Below are 23071 nucleotides of genomic sequence, written 5' to 3'. Positions count from 1 at the left end.
ATGGGATCTCGGTTCTGACAGCAGAGGAAGGAACCCCTGCCCTCAACGCCCGGGGAGCGAGGGGGTGCAGCTTACCAACCGTGGCAAGAACTTCACAGTCTCCAGGGAGGATCAAAAGCAGAACAAACAAGCAAATGTCCAAAACAACAAATATTTTTTGGTTGGCCTGACGCTTTCCTATTTCTTTCCGCTCTTGCTGCTTCCTTCCTGGCTTTGGCCCCGGCCCGCTCCCTGGATGTCCCTTCCCCGCTGCTTTGCCTGTACAGACCAGCTGCGACCAGTCCTCCCCAGGGCGTGCGAGTCTGTGCTCACCGAGCCTCTACCTGCTTGGCCTGGGCGGAGCCCACATCCACGACCTCATAAGGTGCTCATGTCCAGCCCAAATCCCCAACCGTCCCTCCTCGCCCCCTTCATGGTTGAACCAGATGGGGCCTTTCCGCTCCAGCAGGGAGTCACAACCACCAAGAAGGCAGCAGAGTGGAAAGGTGATGTTTCCTTTTACGTAAGCAAAGGATAGCTGATCCAGCCCAGCCAACAGAGAAAGCCAGATCTCAAAATCCACCCTGAGTTCAAACCACTGTAACACAGCCCTTCGCTAGAAAAGGAAGAACAACATCACCACCTAAGAGTCTTACGTGGAAACTGTGACCGTGGTTCTCTCCATGTTTCCTTGCAGGTGGAAAAGAAATAGCACAGTCTCTTTGACAGTGTATTTGGCCTGGCCCCAGATGAGGAAGTACCAGATAATTCGTACACAGTCTTGTTTTGATGGAATCCCCAGTCATCTTTCCAGACTCAAAAATATTTGGCCGACCTGCAGAAGCAGCTGAACCCTGGCGTAATAATTTTATCCAAAATGGCCACTTTTTAAGAACCCCTAATTATTAAAATGAATGGTCCAGACATAGTTTTGTTGTTTAAGCTGTAGTCAAGTGTTCCCACTTACATGCAGGTAGGATAAGGAAAAAAAAAGATTATTTAAAGATATTTATCCCTTGTCTTCATAGATGTGATGTGCGAAACTGCATATATACTTCATTGAGCCACTATTCTTCTCTCCCAAATTTCTGCTAAATTGTCTATTTCTTCAAGGCACTTAGATACATAGTATATTTTTCTTGTATCAGCACAATGCCCAGGACTCTCAATATTTGCATGTTTTCCCAGTTATTGTTGCTCAGCTCATTACATGAAAAAAATATATATATATGGCCCTAGCTCCACAATTTTCTCTCCATGCTATATATAAAATACAGCAATCAGTGTGGTATATTGTTTTTGTATGTGAATGAAAACATTTGAAAGAAAATCCTTAAATGTACTTCTAACTGGAAGGTCAGGAATAACATGAGACACACTAACTGTATCCAACTCAATGATTCAGAGCCTCTGGGCACCTTGTTTTCCTTCCTCCCATCACATAGTAACCGAGGGTAAGAACATACTTCTGTAGCTGGAACATTCTATAAGGTTAAAATGACCCAGTTTATGAATCACGAAGCCCCAGACCTCACATAACACGAGGACTGACACGCACTTTTCCTACCTCTGTCTCCCCCGGGTCCATCACGGTGCCTTACAGAGCTCAGCTGCTCCACAAACACTACGCACAAATGGATGAAAAGCCACCCCCTGGCTTTGCAGAGGCTCCCACTTCCTTCCCTAGATGTTTCTCTAGAGAATTAAGGAGGGAAAACTAACTAGAACCTGCCATACAGGCTTTAAAGCTCAAAATCCTCACAACTTCTGACATCTTTTCACCTACCAATGTGGAATTATAGACGCTGTTACACATCTCACAGTTCATGAGATCAAGCTACTTAAAAAAAAAAAAGGGTTGGGGGAGGAATATGATCTTGGTCACCTTTGCATTTTGTTGTAAACATGTCCTGGGTTTGCCTTTGTTTCAATGGAGAGTCTCACATTTTAGCAAGTAGACCACAGGTGCTCCAGCAGCCAGACGTGACCTCTGCGTCTCCCAGGAAATGCCTCTTGTTCTGTCAAACGTCCACTGTAATTCTATAAAAGGCTCACGTCTCAGCCCAGGCTGTGACAGCACAGCACCACAGATCGGGGAGGACAGACCTCTCTCTCTCTCATGGTTCTGGAGGCTGGAAATCCAAGATTAAGATGCCACTGATTCATTCCTGGGGAGGGCACTCTTGCTGGCGTGCAGATGGCAGCCTCCTCTGCGTCCTCTCACGGCAGAGAGACAGAGAGCTCTGAGGTCTCTTCCTTCTCTCCAAGGACACTGATCCCACTATGGGGGTCCCACCCTCATGACCTCATTTGACCCTAATTACTTCCTACAGGCCCTGTCTCCAAATACCAACCTACTGGGGATGACGCTTCAACATCCTGGGGGTACACAGACATTCAGTGTGCAGCATCTCATCATTGAGGGCCGTACCCCACACAGTGTGTTCATTGGCTCTGAATTCATGCGACGAGAGGAATCATCTACCCTCTAAGTCTAACACAAAACAAGAAAGCAATAAACAGCAAATTTACATTTCTGCAGAAGATCACAAGGCTTTTGGACATAAACTCTGTGTTTAGTATATCCTCTATTGGACCTCAATAGTTTTTGAATCCATAAATGAATGGTGCTGGACCTCAGTAATCTAAGAGAAAGTGATCTCTAAAGTCCAATTAAGCCAAATAAATGATTTCCCCTGGTGAACAGAGTGTGACGTTTTCGTTTCTGTACTAAAAAGCATCTTCCCCAAAATGACAATGTTGTTTTAGTCCAATTGATATTGAACAACTCCTGCCGACAGGAAGTAGTCAGTAGCGTCATTTACTTCTTGAAGTCACTCCCTGTTCAGAATCATAAGACTCTATCGTCTGCATCTGTATCTTCCTCTTTCTTATATTCGTAAATGATTTTGCCACAAGTTTGGTGAAGTATTTAAAAAGTGAGTAGCTAAGAACACAGTAGCCCGCACTCAAAAATCTTCTCTCTCTCTCTCTCTCTCTCTCTCAGAAAGTAAAGATGTGTGCATAACAGTTATGCATTATTAGCTCACTTATTTTCATCAATGCATTTTTAATAGACCCATTCCTGGAATTTTTGCCATTTCACCCAAACTCCTAGTGATTCAGGATTGCTTATTTCAGTGAGTCCAAGAGAGAGCTTATGATAAAAATAAAGTATTGAATTATGAGTTATGGTAGAAAGAACATTAAGCTATAAATTTAAAAAATTAAAAATAAATGTTTCAGCTTTGTTACCAGCTAAATTGTACAGTCCTCAGAGATTTATTATGCCTTCCTACACTTTATTTTTATTAACCATGAGACTTTGGCATAGATGAGTTCTGACTGTTCTCTTAAGTGTTAACATCCACTCAAATTTGCCATGAATGGTGATAGATGGAAAAGCCAAAGGGCTTTGGCCTGTGAAGTGTCACAGGATGCTTCACAGACCAGCTGAGCCAGTATTGCTAGTGGCAGAGACCCAGTATCTACTCACACATGTTCTCTTCTTCCTAGAAATGTGGCCGAACCACATTTTTTAGGCTTCTTTGTGGTTGAGGGACAAATTTAAGCCGATTAGCTATGATCAGAAGTGGTGAACACCTCTATTTTTTTTTTTTTTGCACACATGCCCTTTATTGGACAATAAGACTTGTCTGTGCACAATCCTCAGTTCTCAGTACTCCCCACAGTCCCCTTCACGTGCATGAGCACGGCAGCTGGATGAACCTCAAGTGGGTGGAGCCGCAGAGGTAAGGACCTTGGTGTCTGAGTCACCATCTGGAGGAGAACCACCGCCAGCTAGAAACACCCATTTCTGCGTGTTCTTTGAGAAACAAACAGAGGATCCCTGAAGAGCCACTCTATGTGTTTATGAGGATGCTCCTTAACAGCAACCAGCATTTCCCTAGCTGCTGCATTTTGATTCCAAAGCAATCAGATTTGGGGATCAGATTGGGATCAGATCCCCATTTGGGATCACATTTGCTGCATTTAAAAGTGACTCCAAATCTGTCAGCCAGGTAAGGAGCATAGCAATCTGTGCAGGAGACTCAGACAACCATGTCCCACCTGTTTGGGGCTAATGTTGGAGTTAATGGCTGGACCTAGAAGGTTTGACTTTTCTTACTACTTCCTTTATTTCTCTTTCACCATTTCAACATTGTGAAATGCTGTGGCGCTGTCATGCAGACACATATAAATTAACCTCTGAATGTACATTTGTGTGTTGATTTGTTCTACTAAATTCCCCTCAGTTCATTACTCAGAGAGCTGTCTCCTGACTCGGTCTTAGGGACAGCCTAGGAGATTTGATTTATACCCTCCTATTTCAATGTCTGTGCAGATTCAGACAGACACAAGAGAGACAACTCAGCCAAGAATGGAGGTGCTCTCTTTGCTAAGCCTGGCTTGAACGTTGCCCTCCCCAGGTGGCTCTTCCAGCCTCTGAACCTGCTCTTGGTCTCAGAATATTTGGATGGCATTTCAAAATAAAGAGGGCCTGGGAGACAGGGACACTAATATTGATGTTCTAACAACTAAGTGTGTTTTCAGATTATCCCCTACGTGGTGTTAACCTAAGTCATGACAAGGAGAAAAGTCTACAAAAGTAAAAAGCTTTTCTCCTCTGCTTTAGTGCACAAAATCTGGTCTGCATTACTATGTTTCTATTTTTCTGTATTTTTTTCTCAATAAATCACTGCTTTCTACTTCAGCCTGGTGAACTTTATATAATATCTCTATAGGAAACTTCACGAGTCCCTGAATATTTGAAGACTGAATTTCTCTGAGCATGTGCTGTGAAAATGAACATACGTGAGAGCAAAGAAATGTAGGTGAGTCAGAGTGAAGAATGTATGCCTTGATCCTAGGAGGTGACCTTTCTACTGTGCTGCTTTCCTGGGTAAACAAAGAAATTGTCGAGATGTCCATGTTTCTGGAGTGGATTAAGTGTCTAAATATAGGACAGAAACACATGGTGCGGTGGAGAGGACAGCAACCTATTGGCTCCTTGGCTTGAGATCTAAGACTCACTTTGCCACCAGCTGCCCGTTCAGCCTCAAGCACGTCAATTCTCCACTCTGGGCCCCTTTTTTCTCGTCTGCCATCCAAGCACTTTGTAATGGATGCACTGTGACCCCCCTCCTAAGAGCACTAGCAATTATCGACCAATGACTGTTGGCTAAGTGAGGAGCTTATGCTCTAGGAGCTAATGAAGAGGCTCGTGGTTCTTCTAAGAATGATCTTTTTCATCTGAAATAAAATGTCCTTTAATACCAATACCAAGCTGTTTGAAACTTTATTTGGCTAAATTGAATTATCAAAACCAAATTGACCACATAATTTAATTTGGTCAAATTCTCCATTGGCTCAGATACCCTATCAACCACCCCATACTTGGGCTTTGTGGAAACATGTAGTGGTGACAACACTGGTCTGAGAGTCAGAAGACATTGTATTAATTTAAGCACAGAAGGTTTTGAACTGTCAGAGTTTTATATCAAAATGAAATAATTTCCTCTTAAGATTTTATAAGCTATTTCTTGAATAAGATAAATTAATTACCAGGGGAGAATAACATGCCTTAAGTAGAACAAAAGGAGTAATGAGAAGGAATACGGAAGTTACAAAAAAAGATGTTTTAAATATAGAACTTTTCAAGATGTGAGCTCTGCACAAGAGAATACCCAATGAGTTTCCTATTGGGATTGAAACAAACATAGTGGTTTTAAACAACAAAATTTATCTGACAGTTCTAGAGGCAAGAAATCCCAAAAGGGTCTCTCTGAGGTAAATTCAAGGATGGGCAGGGCTGTGTTCCCTCCGAAGACTTCAGGAAAGAATTCGTTTCCTGGTCTTGCCCAGCTTCTAGAGTTGGCCTGCATTCCTTAGTTCATGGCTCCATCCTCCATCGTCAGAGCGAGCAGTACAGCATTTCCAAATCTCTCCCTATCCCATTAAGAAAGATCCTTGTGACTGATTACTGGGACACCCCCGCCCCCCATATACCCAAGACAACCTTCGCGTCCCAAGGTCACTCGACTGGCAACTAGCTTAATTCCACCTATAACCTTAGTTACCCTTTTCCACATAACCCAACATATTCACAGATCTGGTTAGATTAGGAGGTAGACATGGAAGGGTAACAATATTACCCAAGAATATGCCACTAGGCCACAAGGATCATTTTGAGCTGAAGATAATTGAGAAGAAGCAGATAGAAGAAAGACTCTTTGTCTTCCACCATTTGACTAAAAGTAGGACTTAAATTTGTAAAGGTTTTCTCCTTGTCCTGCTCTACCAGGAAGGACAAAAATTGATCATCAAGGACAACTTCAGGTTCTCATCATCCAGAGGCAAGACCAGAGCAATCTATATAACAAACTTCTTAACTCGTCTTTACTTCTCATCAGTTCCCAATATGCATGCCTTCCTATAATGTGCTGCCCTAGATACTCAAATTATTTTCCTTCACCTTGTTACTCCTCTACAAATTTACTGTTGTTTTGCTAAGATGTCTGTAAGCCCAAGTTCTAACTCCACTTTTGGGTGACTTATCACTGAGTTATCTCCTGTACATGCACAATGCACACATTAACAAACTTCTGGTTGGTTTTCTCTTGTCAATCTGTCCTTTGTCAGTCTCCTTGGCAGAACCTCAACCAATGAACCTAAGATGGGGAGAGGATAAAGAAAATTTCCCTCTTCTACAGCATTTTTGGGGAGGCGCATGAGCTGCCTGCCACAGATATCTACACTTTAGTATCAGGTAGGTTGTTTCCAATTCATGGAGTCATGGATTTATCCACTTAACACGTGTTCATCACACACACACACTCCATGCCAGACACTGTGCAGAACCTGGAATCAGAATGTTGAACAAAGCATATGGGGGCCCCACCTTTATGTTGTACCAATTGAGACCCCAAGATAAGGATAAAAATCCAAGGTAAACTACAGAAGCACATCTCCAGGGATCTCATTGTTCCCAGTGGTCATCTGGAAGGGACATGGACATGTTTGGTGCAAATCTTGGTAGACACAGAGATGTGTCTGGTTCAGGCCAGCAGGATGGAATTACAGTTCAGGGCATGGAGCCTCTGCCTGCTGCTACGGTTTGGGCATTCACAGGGTACGCCACGAGAGCTTCTCTCCCACACAGCCTTGTGAGTAACTCTACTAAAAACCGAAGAAGCATCCTGGAGACCAAATTAAGTTATAGGCTTGTCATCCTCTGTATTATGATTCCCCTTTCAAAATAAGACATAAGTCACTGGGCTTCCAGGGTCTTAATAAGTGTCTTACACATGGGCAACTGTGAAATGACCATGCTCTTGTTTTATAGACCTGAGTTTCTGCCCAATGCATTCTTTCTGTTGTGCCAAGAGTGGATCCTCTTAAACTCTTAAACTGAGTTTGGCCTGTCCTCCTGCCTGGGCACCATCACATCACATCATATGACCAGTGTGGGTCAGCTGTCCTAAAAACTGCTGCTTGATGGTACTTCCTAACTGGCACTCCATGGGAGACAGCTGGGGGTGGGAGAAAACAGGACAGTAAGGAAGTGAAGGATTTCACAGGGAAACACTCTGTCACAGTCCTGTCACCCTGCCTCACCCTCTTTGCCCTTCACAAGACTTCTGGGCCCCCTCTACCTCTCTCCTTCCTCCCTAGTCTCTTCCCATGCTAGCTACTTGGAGGGAGAAAGTGTCTGGAAGAAAAAAGATGAAACTCTGTCATAAAACATGATCCAACTGCACTCTCATGGTAGACTGGCATGGCCAAGCTTCCCAGGTTGGCCCAGTCACCCAGAAGAGATATCACCGTGCTCTAGAGTTGCCTCGTGCAGCCAGGAGCCAATGCATCTCGGCTCTTGTCCCGCTTACCTGTCACAGCACTGTCCCTCTCTACTGCCACCAACAAAAAGAGCAAATGCTTCCACTCATGTCCTTGACTAAGATTTGTAGGTGGAGATGGGCTGAACCTGGAGAAGAGGTGACTCCCTAAACGAGAAAGGGCTGATTGAGTTCCTAATGTCTGGTGACTGAGGACCAGCATCCAACTATATTTGTTAAACACCCCATCCAACCATTGTGATGTTTTTGGACTTACATCATGCCCTCTGAGGAAAATATTTAATATATGGACAAATTTAGGAGCCGCTGTTGGAAACAAAAATAGCTAATCTGTTAGGTAATGCCTGTAGATATTAATAGTAAGCCCTGTGCTTTCAACGTCTACTTCTATAAACAGATCCTGTTTCCTCTGCTGCTGAACTGAAAGTTAATTCTTTATAATTCCCTGCCCACATCACTTTTCAATATGAGTTTTAATTTTAAAATCTCAATGACTTGATTATCAATATACTGGACTACTCATCACCAACTCTAGTCAAAGGATTTCAAAGAAAATGAGAGGGAAGAAACTGTCGATGTGCTCACATAGCTCTGATTCTCTGGCTCCTTATTACAAGTATGGCAAACTCCAACACCTGCCACCAGCTCCCCCTTTCTTCTTCTCCTTTCTCCTCCACTTCCTCTCTTTTAGGAACTCATTTTTGTTCCTGAATAATCACAGTTGCACACAAGTTGCTCAGAGAACATTTACTCTTAAACCTGAGTCTTCACCAGCACGTACTGGAGGAAATGTTCTGGGACCCAGATGGCAAACCATCCCCATTGGTGTGTCATTTCTCCTCATAAGTTTCAATGAAAAAGGATAGAAAAAAAAATAAACACCTTGTCTGTTAAAGCATGAGTGGCAGGTTGTGTGTACAGTGTGACTCCATACTGTACACATGATGTATATGTGTATCCATGTTCCAAACATCTTCTGCTAAAACATTCTGTTTAATGGGAGTGGAGCAGAGTGGGAACAAAGAAAATCTGGATTACCTTCTATATTGGGCTGTCCAGGCCAATGAGACACTTGAAGCTGGAAAGTAAATTTCAAATGTTGAGCTGGTCATTGATTTGGGACTAAATGTATATTTCCTGTGATTAGGAAATTTAAAGTATAACCACAGCTCACATTGATGAAACATGCAATACAGAAATACAGGTTTCCTCTGACCAAGTCAGCTTGGCAGGGAGGATTAAACATTTAATGGGCAGTAAAAATGACTGTGACTTTTCTCTCTCTGGCCAGAAATACAGTGGGGAATAAGCAGCTGTATGCTATGAAAAGTCAGTCAACATCCGTCTATTCCCCATTTTCTTTGTGTCTGGTGCTGTGCCAGGCGATGCAGGAGTGAGCAAGGCAGACGAAAGCTCTGGCCTCCATGGGCTGGTTGCTCACAGGACAAGGAGACATGGAAGCATAACCAGTAGTGCTATAGAAGGGGAAGAAGAAGGGTGGCATGGAACTGTGGGCAAGTGTGTGAAGTACGGGCTCAGAATCTGACTCCACCACCAATGGAACACCGAAGTCTCTGAACCTGAGATTCCCCATGTAAAAAAAGACCAACTGTGATAATACTTGTGTACTGCTCACACAGAATGCCTGGCACACAGGAGCATCCAATCGCATTAGCAGTGATTACTTTTTAAAGATTTTTCCTGTGCAGTAAGTTTTATGTTTAGGTCCCTGTTCTATGAATAGTACACCATCCAGGCAAACTGCAGTTTTAAACTCTCAAGAACATGCATACTTTCTCTAAGGAAGGAATTTGTAGATTATAGCATAATCCCTTTGTTTACTTTCACATTCTTATTCTGACTACAGCAGGATACAGGATGGAAGACGATCCAAAATGACATGGTTCTTGCCTCCACTTTCCAAGCAAGGAATGCACCTCATGGGTGGAGGACAAGACCTCTCCTGGCTCGTGCATGACTCTCTGTCTCAGGACCCACTGCTGGGGAACCCACACTGAGATACTGAACAGTTTTTTCTCTCCTCAGCCTGTTCTTTGCACCATCCATTGTTTAAAGGAGCATAAATTCAAGGAACAGCAGATGCTGTTGTATTTCAGTTAATCAACAATTATCACTACTATTCACTGGGAGTTAACTTAATGGCAGACATGGTTGTTAGCAGCCGTAAACTAGTACTCTTACAATGAGGTTTAGAGAGAAGTAAAATTAAGTACATGTACTGTGACTGCTGATGGCCTCAGTTCAGCTCTCAATATGTTGATCTTGGGAAGGTCTCTCAACAATCAATGAGGAAGGTACCATTATTATACCCAATGTGTACGAGTGAGCTGAAGCAAGGTCAGTGTTGTGTTCCCTGTCACATGTGGAGAAGACCTCAAACCGAGGTTCCCCCCCCCCAATTTATACCGTCTGACTCTTTAGCACCAACTCTACTAGCACAGATCATCAAAAACTAAGCCTGTCCTATTAGGTTGACTTATATTTCACATTAGAATAAACGGCGAGGCTATTTTTGTGACTCTGTGTGTGTGCGTGTCTGTGTCTGTGTGTGTATATGCATGTGCTTGTGTGTGTAGGGGTGCGCTGCCATATTCCCCAGACGTTAGGCAGCTAACAGGAGGGCCAAAGGAAATTGGTCTGGAATACTATTCCGGTTCCCAAATTTTACTAAGCTAGCAATGCAGTAAAAACAAGTTTCTAGTCTTTATTTTGATATAACTCTTCAAGGATGGCGTGACCATGTATTTGAAGATATGCAATTTTCTTTTTCATTGCATTAGTCTGTCAATTCCAGTAAATTTTGCTTTTGAGATAGGAGGGGAGATTAAAATCCATGAAAAGGAAATTAGGCAGGATAGAGACTCTTTAACTTGGAAACAGAGGTACCACTGCTAATGCAATAAAAATTAAATCATAACTGAAGATATATGCACAAAGGAACTGTGAGTAAATCGTACACATCTGTGCTAAACCCAAAGGAAAAAGGTCAGTTTCTCATGATGTAGGTAAATAATGATTTGTGAGAACTGTATTTTTTTATTTTCAGTATTGGCTAAATGTGATAACGCATTTTATTTCAGGCTGTCTGAGGACAGGAACTGGTTCTATTCTATTTGCCTCTAGAATTATCTGATTCTCCTCCATATTTTGTTCTCTTTGGCTCAAAATTATTTGAGGTAAACATTTCCTTTTACCAGCAACTCTTCACTCACCAACAGTATTCCATAACTGATTCTAATCTCACTTCTCATTGATCTTATATTTTTGGCTCAAAATTCTTACTTATGTGGCTGTATTTAACCCCTAACTTTGGTTCTTTGGATGCTGGCATTATTTTTATAGAATTTCTTATTTCTCAGAGTGCCCAGAGTTTCTTTCTTATCCACCCTAGTTGTTGGGACAATGCCTATCTTGGTGAATCTTTTTCATGGGTGTCCATGATTAGGAGTCAGGAAGAAAGGATTCTGATATATTTTAATGATAAGTGGTCACTGGAGTTAACAAAAATTGAGAAAAAGTTGAATAAATTTTTAGGCTTATCAAATTATTTATACAAGACCAAATAATTCACATTATTATTTTGTAATTATCATTATATTTGTGTGTGTGTGTGTGTGTGTGTGTGTGTGTGTGTGTGTGTGTGTGGTGAGAGATGAAACGTAATTTAGAACCTAGATTCTTTGTGGGTGTTGATCTTGGAGCTGGAGAGGCCTGTAGTGGAGGGTTTGGTAAGCACACAGACATCCAGGCCAAGCAAGGAAGTAGGATTCTGAACAAGCAGGGGGACACACTAAACACAAGAGGCTCTGGAAGGGAGACTATGAAAGAGAGCTGCCCCAGCTCAGCATCTGCCCTGGGGCTCCTTCTGTGCCTTCCTTTACTATGTACCAAGATGGCCCCAGGGCTTTATAGACTTATTATACAGTGTCCTTGATCCTTGAAGAGTAAGCTATGAAAGAAGAAAGGAATAACCCAGAAGTCTAAGCAGCAGCAAAGCAAAGCTGTCCTTGAGTGTTTGCCAGGCAGCATGGCCTCCCACCCGGGGTGGGGGATGGGGGGGAGGGGAGTGCTCTGTGAGGCCCTGTGGTTTGAGCACTTGTGGTTTTTCTCTCACTCCCACGTAATTCTTTCTATCACCAAATTCTGACTGTAGGCTGGGCCTGGTGTGTAAGCCAGGCTTTCACAGGCTCTGAGACACATTTCCCAGGCTGGTTTTGACACTTAGAAAGATTTGCAAGAGAAATTATAAGGACCGATTTGGCCAAAGGCGAGAAATAATGTCTCTGTGTGATGAAAGGAAATATTTAGAAAAGCTATACATTTCTTAATGAGTGAGACTTCATCACTTACCAAAAAAAAAAAAATGTGTTTTAGGCTTAATAAAAACAAAGCAAATTATTTCGTGTATTCTCAGGTATGGGAACCAGCATACTAGCTTGTATATGGTTATATTGTTATAAAGTCATGAAAATGCAGCTTTCTTAAAGATAGGAAATGGGTCATTTTCTAAGTTGTCTTTGAAATATCAAGTGGCTGCATACCCTGACTCTCACAGGCTACCTCTGTAATAATTAAAATACGTGACAACACAGTAACACTCTTCCAGCTTGTACTAATAAAGATTTTCAGCATTCCAGTATTTCATGAATAACTAAATCTAAAATGAGCCTCTCTAGTGGTAGAGTAGACATCTATGTAACATAAATGTAATAGAAATAGAATGGCATAAAACCTTTAGAATTCCATTAGTCACTAGGGGCATGGTAAAAATAAGCAATCATTAACATTTTAGTCATTCTAGCAGTTTTAATAATTTTAGCTTACAGTCAGGTTAAGACACATATATAGATTTCTGGGTCCAGCACTGTGGATATAATGATAACAGGAAAACCCTCTTGGAAGAAATATTATGAAATTATGAGTAAAAGCATCAGAACACAGTTAATTTATTTAAAATAACATACAATGTATTCATAGAAGACAACACTGAGGACTTTCTCAGCCTGAGTTCTGGGGAGGAAAAGAAAAAAGAGTTGATAGAACTTGAAACCATAAGTATGCACCTGGAATATGTTTTGAGAATGTGTATTTACACTACTTAAAGGTCCAGAAACCATCAAACTAAGACATGAACTCAAGAATTATTCCCAGGCCAGTTGCTTGCCTGAGGCTCTTTGGAAAGCAAATAAAAATCCACTGGGAGATGCTCACTATCTAGGCCACAAGGGATCCCCGCTACAAAAAAGAGTGTTCCATCCTTGAGTTACATAACACGACATGAGAGAAAGTCAGTGTGCAAAACTAAAGTCAAGATTTAAACCCAACAATCTGAAATAATGAAATGGAAATCTGAAAACGTATTTTAAAATGAATGTAACTAAGATGCTTCCAGGCACGAATAGAATACAAATCCTAAAACAAGAAAAAGGCCCAATGAAAAAAGAATGAGTGGAAACCACTGGCACTTAAATTAAACAAAAACAAAAACACACATTGCCTTTGAAACTTAATGGATGGATTTAAATGCAGATATAATACAGTAAAGAGAGACTCAGAACAGATAGGGAAGCAATGCAAAATACCACCAAGAAATATTAGTGGGAAGACTCGAGAGAAGGACAAATATCTGAGGGTGGTGTAGAAAGAAACAGTTCAGCATTTGTGCAGTGGAGTTCTGTACAACCAGAAGAGAGAAAACAGTGGCCAGAACAAACATCAGAGCTACAGAGTTTCTACATAGGAAGTATATGACAAAGGAAAAGAATCTTAGCTAGATAGAACAATTTTTAATCTAACATAGATTTCCTAACAGAAGAAATCAAAAATAACAATGATAACAAAAATAATAATTTGGAAATTATAAAATTCTTCTAAATAATACATTGAACAAAAAACATCATCATAGTAAAAATAAGATAACACCGCAAAACAATGTAAGCACTGTTTCAAAAAAGAAATTCATATGATATAGTTAACTTTGTATTTGGAGAAAAATAGGCTACCATTAAATGCATATATTAGGAAATGAGAATAACAAAATTACTAACCAAAGCTTTCAACAAAAAATTTTAAGTTATCATAAATGAACCTCAAAATCCAGAGTGCTTAATTGACAAAATAAGCTTGAGAGCACCATTAATGAAGTACAAAATCGTGTATTATTAGAAAGGGTCAGAAAACTGAGCATTTACTCTTTACAAAATGTGAAAAAAAAAACTCTTAAAAAGTTCAAGGAATAAAAATAAGGAAAAAGTGTATGCACATACAAGAGAAATAAAATTACGGCATGTAACTCCTAATACTTAAAAATGAAAAATGTATTTTATGTGAATAAGTTATACAAATAAATCTAAAGTTTTACATAAAATGAACAACTTCAAAAATACACAAATTACAAAACGTATAAGAGAAAAACAGAATATTGAAATGGGCTTTTGAATCCATGTAATTAAATTGGTGGGTAATAAAACTCAAGGACCTAAATAAAACTCAAGGACCAGATTGCATAAGTAATATTTTACAAACCTTCAAGGAATGTACTTCCAATTTTATAAAAACTCAGAAAATGAGAGAGAAAAATGATAGAAAATCTCCCCAACTCCTTAAATAAGGCAAAAATGACCTTTATTTCAAACCAAGAAGGAGAGTATGATGCAAAGGACAATCTCACTTTCAAATGTGAATGTAAAAATTCTTATATGGAATATCGGCATACTGATTCAACCAATGTTTTGGGAAAAGATAACACAACTTGATTTATTTAGGTAATATCAAACTAAATATGGGTTAATAGTAGAAATTCTATCAATTTGATTCTCCATTTTCATGGAATGACCTCAATAAATGGGACAGCAAGTCAGAGCCACAAGAGATAGCCCACATTTATCAAATAACATATATTTGTTTATAGTATCATGGTCTCAGTGGCCTGAAATCAGAGACAACTTAGAAGCAATTACCCAATCAGCTGGAAACTTGCAATTTTTGAAATGTTATAACTTATACTTGAAGATAGGGTAAGTGCCACCCTGTCTATGACACATGACGCTGTGACCATGGAAAGGGCTTGGAATCAGAGTGTGGGAGTGAGAAGGAAAACCCTGGACATCTACAGCTCCAGATCTAACATTGAACAACCTCAATCTGGGGTAATACTCATAATTCCCTTGGGAAACTGACCCCATAACGCTTTAAGATGATACAAGTCTCTCCTTAATGGTTAAGTATCTCTACCCTGAATAATTATAAGATTCACAGAAACAAAGTGAATTAAATTTATAGAATCAATAGTTTTGATGAATACAGAAAAATGTGTATTTTAAGTATTTAAATTCACCTATTATCGTATTAGGATATATAACAAGATATTTTAATTCCAATTAAATTCATATGAGTGAAACATTTTTATTATGTTACGATTTGAAATCTTGTGATGTTTATAAGCAGTATTAAAACAGATAAGAGAAATTAGAAATTTGAGGTCTCTATTAGTATATTAGATTTTTAATATCTACTAGTGAGCTAGGGAATGCCAATCTATCAGGCAATTGAGATGATTAAAAATGAATTTGAATATATTACATTTAGAAACATAGTTAGAAATGTTTAAAGGTATTTAATTAAGCTATAAAAATACCTTTACATTATGGTTAAAGTAGGATTTCTTTTTATTTCAGTAAATTAATGGTTAAGTATTTAAACTAATGTAAAACCTAAATTGCCTTTACTTTGACCCCAAAGCTACAGACAATCTCTCAATCCCTGTCTCCAAGAACAACAGTAAATCACCTCTCACATCAGCAGGCTCAAAAGCAGACTGAAAAGACTAAAATATGGTAATCTGATAATCTTTTACAATTGAAAAAACTTTGATAAAATTTAACACCTATACACACTACTGGCAGGTGTTCTAAGAAGTAATAGGGATGGAAGACTGGAAGGGAATGTTTTCCTTAAATTCTTAACTCCGAAAGTCTGAGTAAACCACACTCCTTAATGGTGAAATCTTAGAATTGTTTCTGTTACAGGTTGGGACAAGAAAAGTCATTAACAAGTCCTTCACCAGAGCTTCTTTTGAACATGATCCAAAAGTTTTGTAAGTAATGCAATAACATACACAAATGAAATAATAGTTATAAAGATTAGAAAAGAATAGTTAAAATCTTGTTCTTTTGCCAAGCATGATTTTCTACTTGGAAAATTAAAAATAAGCTACAGAAAAATATTAGAACTAATAAGAAAATTGTATCCATTGAAGCAGCGTACAAAATCAATGCACATTAATCAACAGCATTTGCAAACACTAGCACAAACAACTGGAAAACATGATTTTTAAAAGATATAATCTAATAGCACAAAACCTGTACACAGAATACAAACAATTAACTGAAAGGCTTTTATGTTGAATAAAATATATTGAGAAGCATAAAACAAGACCTAAGTGAACAAAGAATAAATTCCATACGGGTCTGGAAAAAACAATTCTGTAAGCATAATCTCTCCCAAGGTAGCTATAATTTCAGTGTTAATTCAACCAGAATCCTAACGGGTTTTATGATAAACATGTACAAATATACACATTTCATGTGTATTAATATGCGTACGAAAAATGCAGGGCAAAAATGATTGTTTAAAAATCTAACTTTTGCATGGCACGTGCTAAGTGCAAGGCACTTTGCTAAGTATTTGAAATATAATAACTTCTTTGTTTCTATTAAAAAAAAAAAAAACCTAGGTGATAATGATATCCGCATTTAGAGGAACTGGTTAGTTAAGCAAGTTGGCCAAGGACAAACAATCAGCGTGAGAGCCAGGGTCTGGAGTCTTTAGGACACTGCTTCTCTAACACAGTAGAAATACACAGCTAAGGACGCTGTAAAGACCACCAGTGGAAGGCTATTACCATATATTGTTGCTTCCTAAGATACTATGGAAAAGAAGCCTCCCAGAGGGTTGGAAAAATAGACCAATGGAATGGAAATGAAAACCCTGAAGGGGACTCATCCCAACACTGGGACTCCACATGCACAAAAAGCCTGAAATACGTGAATATGTGCCAGCAGTTGAAGAGAGATGATTCACCAACTGTCTGGACAGAACCGGCTACTTGTTGTAAATACACATTAGATTAAATCCTTACCTCACACCATAGAAACATAGAGTCCACATAGCCTGAAGGTCTCAATAGAAACGTGAAAATGGTAATGATACTCTAGTTAAAGTAGAAAAACCTCTTTGTTACATTTGGGGAAGGAGACTTTTCCCTGAGGTATATCTCAGAAAGCAAACAATATGGAGGAAAACAAAAGATTGATAAAGTTTGATTGTATGAAAATTCAAACCACATCCATGAAAAATAAAATCACCAACTGAATAAAATAAACCACACACTTGAAAAAGACGTCTACGGTCTATATACACAAGAAAAGATCATTATACAGGATATATTGAACTCCTGCAAATACATAGAAAAAGAAACTATTTTAAAAAATGAGAAAATAGACAAGAAGAGTCACGGATAGGAAATGGAATTGCTAATCAGCTTCTATAAGATGATCGGTTTCATTAGCCAGCAGAGAAATATAAATAAGCCTGTAATAAAATATAATTAAATACACAACTATGGGTATAGATTAGTGTCTAATAACAACAAGTTGGCACAAATGGGGGAAATCAAATTGTACATTATCTGAGACAGTGTAAATTGGTACAAGAGCTTCAGATAGCAAATTTGCAAGACCTGGTAAAGCTCAAGTGCATATATTCTCAACCAGCCATTCTTCCAGTTGATCATTGAACCCTAAAGAACAGACTCCTACGCGTCACTAGTTTAGGGGTACAGACTATTTGTATCAGGGTCTGAGAGAGGAGAAAAGTGGAAACAACGGTCACTTAGAAGGTGAATGCATAATAGCATGGTTTATTCATGCAGTGGCATTTCATACAGCAGCTAAAATAAATGAACTGAATCTCTATTTGCAGAGCTAAATCTCCCAATTACTAAGTACAGAGGAGAAAACAAAGTCACAAAAAGATATAAACAAGATAAAAAATGCATATACGGTTTTAAAAAGCCACTGCGGTGTGTATTATTTATGGATGTGTGTCTATGTGCTAGAAGCACAGACACAGATTTAGGAAAGGTAAAAATAGAACTCCCGAGAGCCGTTAGTTCTAAGGTAGGTGGGAAGAGAAAGGGTCATGCGAAGTTTTAGCTGTAGCTTTTCATTTTTTGTTTCTTAAGAAAGATACTAATATGTAAAAACACAGAAGGATAGAGGGAAAGAGTTCTGTGTGACTAAGTGAGAGGGACATAAAGCAAGCTGTTGACAACTTGTTAATCTTGGTGGAGGATACATAAGCAAGCTGATAACATTTTCTGCATTTTTGGCATGTTTGCAATGCTTCAGTAATTATAACAATTATGTGAAAGGTCTGTACCAAATACTCTACTATAACAAAATAAATACTTTAGACAAAATGTGAGGTTGTATGTGGGTGTATGTGCAGAAAAAGTGCAAGAGAATTTATCTACTATAGTGTCAATTTTACAAAATACCCTTTAAAGGTAAGAACAGAGTTTCTAGATTGTTTTGGTCTAAATTTAACCTAAAATAATAATCTGATCTGATAGTGATTGCGAAGATCTTGGAGTGTTATGGTAATAGTTTTAGCACATGCAATTGCCGCTGTCATTTCCATGGGATGCCTGGAAAAGCTTTTCTTTTGAAAAATGGATCAAGAAAGAAATATGAAATCCAGATGTATATAATGCGTACATAATTTAAAACAAGAGCTACAGCCTGCAAAATCGTATTCAGGATACCTTATTAAAAATGCTACTGAATTTTATTGAAAAGTACTGAGCTTACCATGATGGAAGATTCCCTGAAATACTCAAAGAAAGCACCTACCTGAAATAAGTTTACGGATGTATAGTTTCTTTAATTTTTAATTTTATTTAAGTTCAACTAATTAACATGCAATGTATTATTGGTTTCAGAAGTAGAGGTCAGTGACTCATCAGTCTTACATAACACCCAGTGCTCATCACATCACATGCCCTCCTTCACACCTATCCCCCCACCCCCCACCCCCTCCCCTCCAGCGACCCTCAGTTTCTTTCCTATGATTAAGAATCTCTTACGGTTTGTCTCTCTCTCTGTAGGCATCTGGAAGAGGTGACTACAAATTCTCTCTTGTGAAAAGCACCCTAAAGCTCCAAGCAGAGATATGAAGTGTCAGACTCCAAGCGCTGAAAATATTTTAATCTTCTGATATAAATATATAAAGGAAATAAGTTTAGAAGGCATGAAAATATGGATGTAAAAATATGAGCGAAGTTTCAAAGGCCACTAAAACGACGCAACAGACTGGGAAAAGAACCTACAGAAATTTTACAAATTAAAAAAAAACACTGAGATTAAAAACAGTGTATAGCAATTGCCTTTAAAACCAAGTATATATGTAAATCCTAGCAAATTTAGTGTGTTGGTAAGTGTACAGAGTGGTGGGGGGCAGAGAATTTTCTGGATGTATACCAGAAAAAGGAAAAAGGAGCAATTATAAAAAAGGAAACATGCAGAAACATGGATTATAGAGTGAGAACACCTCGCATTTATCAAAGTGGACCTCAGAAAGAGAAGCAGGATCATGGGGAGAGGCCAGATTCAGAGGCAGCATGGAAACTTCTTTTGGAAATGCAAATCCAGTGAGCCCACTGCACTCCCCATCTGTAAATCTTCTAGGCCAGCCACACAGCAGCAAGGGCACTGAGGTATTTTACGTTGCAGAATAACATAAAAGACAGGTTTCCCACAGAGGAATGGCAATTAAACAAACAGAAACAGCTAATGCCAGAATTCAATGGAACAGTGTCTTCAAAATGCTTGGGGAAAAAAAAAAAAGTTACTGTCAACCTGGAGTTTCATATTTAGTGAACTCAAGAATGAGGACAAAATAAACATAGTTTCTTCCAGACAAAAACTGAGAATTTATCACCAACAAACTCATGTTTATAGATCACATTTAAAGAATGTCCTTCAGAAAAAAAGCAAAATGATTCCAGATGGACAACATGAAATCAGGAGGTGTGCAGAGAAGGAAGAGAATGTGTATATGAGGCAATAAAATAATGTCTACTTTGTGGCACCAGAATAAGACCAAACCATCCGAAAGCACAATATGTGAGTTGCAAAAGCTGGTCACAGTTAAAGTATTTAAGATTCTTGACCGAGTATAAATAGTGCTTAAATCTTGATTTCATTAAGTAAAATGTGCACGTTTAAATTTCTGGAGTAACCTTAAACAAATAGAAATTGAATTTATAACTTCTTAAAGGTTAGAATAAAAGTGGGGACACATCAATGTCTTAATTAATGCAAACACTGCTTCATGAGGAAAAGTAAAGCATAGAAGAAGCAGAAATGAGATGTTGGAAATAAATCTAAATATACAGTAAACACCATAAACGGGAAAGAACTGAATCATCTGGTTAGAAACAAAGATTGTCAAGCTCAATTAAAAATATCTAGCCATATGCTCTTTACAAAAGACACACCTAAAATAAATTGGAAAAGTTTGCATGATGCAAAACACAAAAAAATATAACCCAGTTAGGAATTAATAAAAATATAAATAAGCAAACACACAAATTAGACATTTAAAATCCTTCTGACAAAACGCTACCTTAAGAAGAAATGAAAGCATTGATAATCTTGTATCATTAAAGAAATTAACTTAGCAATTCACAATTTTTCCACTAAAAAAATAACAATCTCAGAGAGTTTTGTAAAATCTACCAAACATACAGAAACAAGTGTATCAAAAAGAATGTCCTATCATCCCACCAAGTTTTTCAGCATATAAGGGAAATAATTAAGGTAATTTACCATGTAAATAAATGGATAGAAATAAGCCAAATGATCCATTAACACAGAAAAAGTAGGTGATAAAATTGAGCAATTGGTCATGATAAAAGTGTGAGTGAATTGAGAATAGAAGACAGCTTATTTAATCCAATAAATATTAAATACAAAAAAAAGAAAAACAAGACAAAACCCAAATGGTAACTACTCATGTTTCATGGTGAAATGCAACTATTTCCTTTACTTTCAGGTCATCTGTGCACAAGCGTGTCTGCTTTTCTCTTCACCTTCATCATGGACATCTTAGCCATTACAGTATGATAAAAATCAAATCAAAAAAAGGATTAAAAAGGAAGACACATATATGCCATTATTCAGGAATTACATGATGGCTTTAGCCCAAAACACAAATATGTCATTAGAATTAATGAGACTTACTAGTGGTACTTTAAGATGTGGAAATAAACAATGAAAGCTGGAAACAACAAAAAAACCATGATGACATGTTTAAGGGTACATTTCTAAGGAAAATCTACATATATGAGATATCAAAAAATGAATTATTTTAAAAGATATGTGAAATAATTATGGAGAAAATTAAGAAAGTCTCATACCAGAAGAATCCTTGAGAATATGAAGTTTCATCATGATCTTACATAATTTGAATCCCGTAAAAGTTTCCATGATCTCCAAATTGTTCTATAGAGTCCATGTTATTTCATCAAAATCCTAGACATTGCTTCATGAATGGTACAATCCATTTGTCAATTTATATGAAAAAACAAAGGGCCAAAAATATTATCTAATTTGTTTCCACAGAAGAACTTGGTTAAAGTAGAGATTGGGGTTCTCCCATCACCAAGTATCAAGAATTGAGAGAAAGTTGTCATAATTAGGATTCTTAAATAGAAAAACACACCATGAAAGGAATAGAGAGCCCAGAAATAGACCAGGGCAGAGAGAGAGCTCGGCCAGGTGGCTTTGCATATCCTTGGGGAAAATCCAAGCTATTCAATAGCATGCTAATAGTTGCTTATCTGAATTTGAAAAACATTAGATCTCTATTTTACACCATGCCCCCAGAAATCAGTGTTAATGTATTAAAAGATATGACCATGAAGAACACATTTTTGAACCTTTAGAAAAAATTTGGGGGGGAGGGAATAACCAAATAGAAAGCATGTAAAAGACTTAAAGGAATTTTACAGAAAAAAAATATAAAACCAATGGACATCTTGCAAAGATGCTCAGGCTCATTAATCATCAGTGAAATGCAGATACAATCCCAGTGAAATATAATATTACAACCACCAGCTTGGGAATTAAAAAAAATCTGACAATATCAAGTCTTGCTCACTGGTGGGAGCATAAATTGGCACAGCTACTTTAGGAAACAATTTTGGATTTCCTGTTGAATCCAGAGATATGCTTAGAGAAGTGAGCTTTATGGTTCTGTTATATATCATAAGAATAACTTGCACATATGTGCTAAAAGGCATTCAATCTTTGTGTAAAAAAAAAATGAAAACACCTAAACATCCACTGATAGGAGAAATACACAAATAAATTGCATTATAATTCTGCAATGGACCATTATATATGAATGAACTAAATACATGCATCCATGAGAGAAACATCCCCAAATGCAGTGTGGGATTTTTTTATAAAGCACATTACAAAAGGAAAAATACTGCCTGATTTCATTTTCTTTAAAATTTCAAATATATGCAAAGCTAAGTTATATATCATGTAGGGATATACTGGAGGGAAGCCTTTAATGCAAAGAAAAATAATAATAATAACACAAACTTTGGGACACATCTGCTACCCCTCAAGAGGATGTTTATCTATGTCATCGGAGCTTCAATAATCTTGGTAAGATTGTTTCTAATCCTTGGTGATGGATACATGGACATCTGCCATAATTTTCTCCTCTAAACCATATCTCCACAATGTATACTTTCCATTGTGATATATTTGAAACGTGTGACACATTTCAGAATTAATAAAGTATAATAAATAAAGAAGGCTGGAAACGTTTTTGAATTAAAAAATGTAGCAAATTATCATCGGAGGATGTTTTCAATGTCTGGGCCTTTTAAAATGCATTAATGTTAAAATGTTAAACATATGCATTTAAACATATGCATATTAAACATATGCATTTTAACATTTGAAATGTGAGCTAATGGAAAGAAGTGTGTTGGTGCTACAACCCAGTGTGGCATCAAAAGGTGAACTGAATAGTATCATATAAATTGCATTCCACGTTGAAAAGCGTACAATGAAGAGTATAGTGCATCTCGGTTTGATAGGACTTCTGGATCTCAAAAAGCGCTGCTATGAAAA

The 23071-nt window shown here is 38.2% G+C and overlaps 1 long non-coding RNA gene across 1 annotated transcript; it reads left to right on the top strand.

Moving 5' to 3' along the window:
* Window positions 1–3792: 3792 nt before the first annotated feature.
* LOC140632924 (uncharacterized) lies at window positions 3793–5259 on the top strand. The gene is made up of 2 exons (XR_012030568.1): window positions 3793–4001; window positions 4725–5259. It is a non-coding gene; the product is annotated as an uncharacterized lncRNA (long non-coding RNA).
* Window positions 5260–23071: the final 17812 nt, after the last annotated feature.

Source organism: Canis lupus, chromosome 5 (genome assembly GCF_048164855.1).
Source record: "Canis lupus baileyi chromosome 5, mCanLup2.hap1, whole genome shotgun sequence".
In the NCBI taxonomy this organism is placed as follows: Eukaryota; Metazoa; Chordata; class Mammalia; order Carnivora; family Canidae; genus Canis; species Canis lupus.
This window is presented reverse-complemented; position numbering and strand designations above follow the sequence as displayed.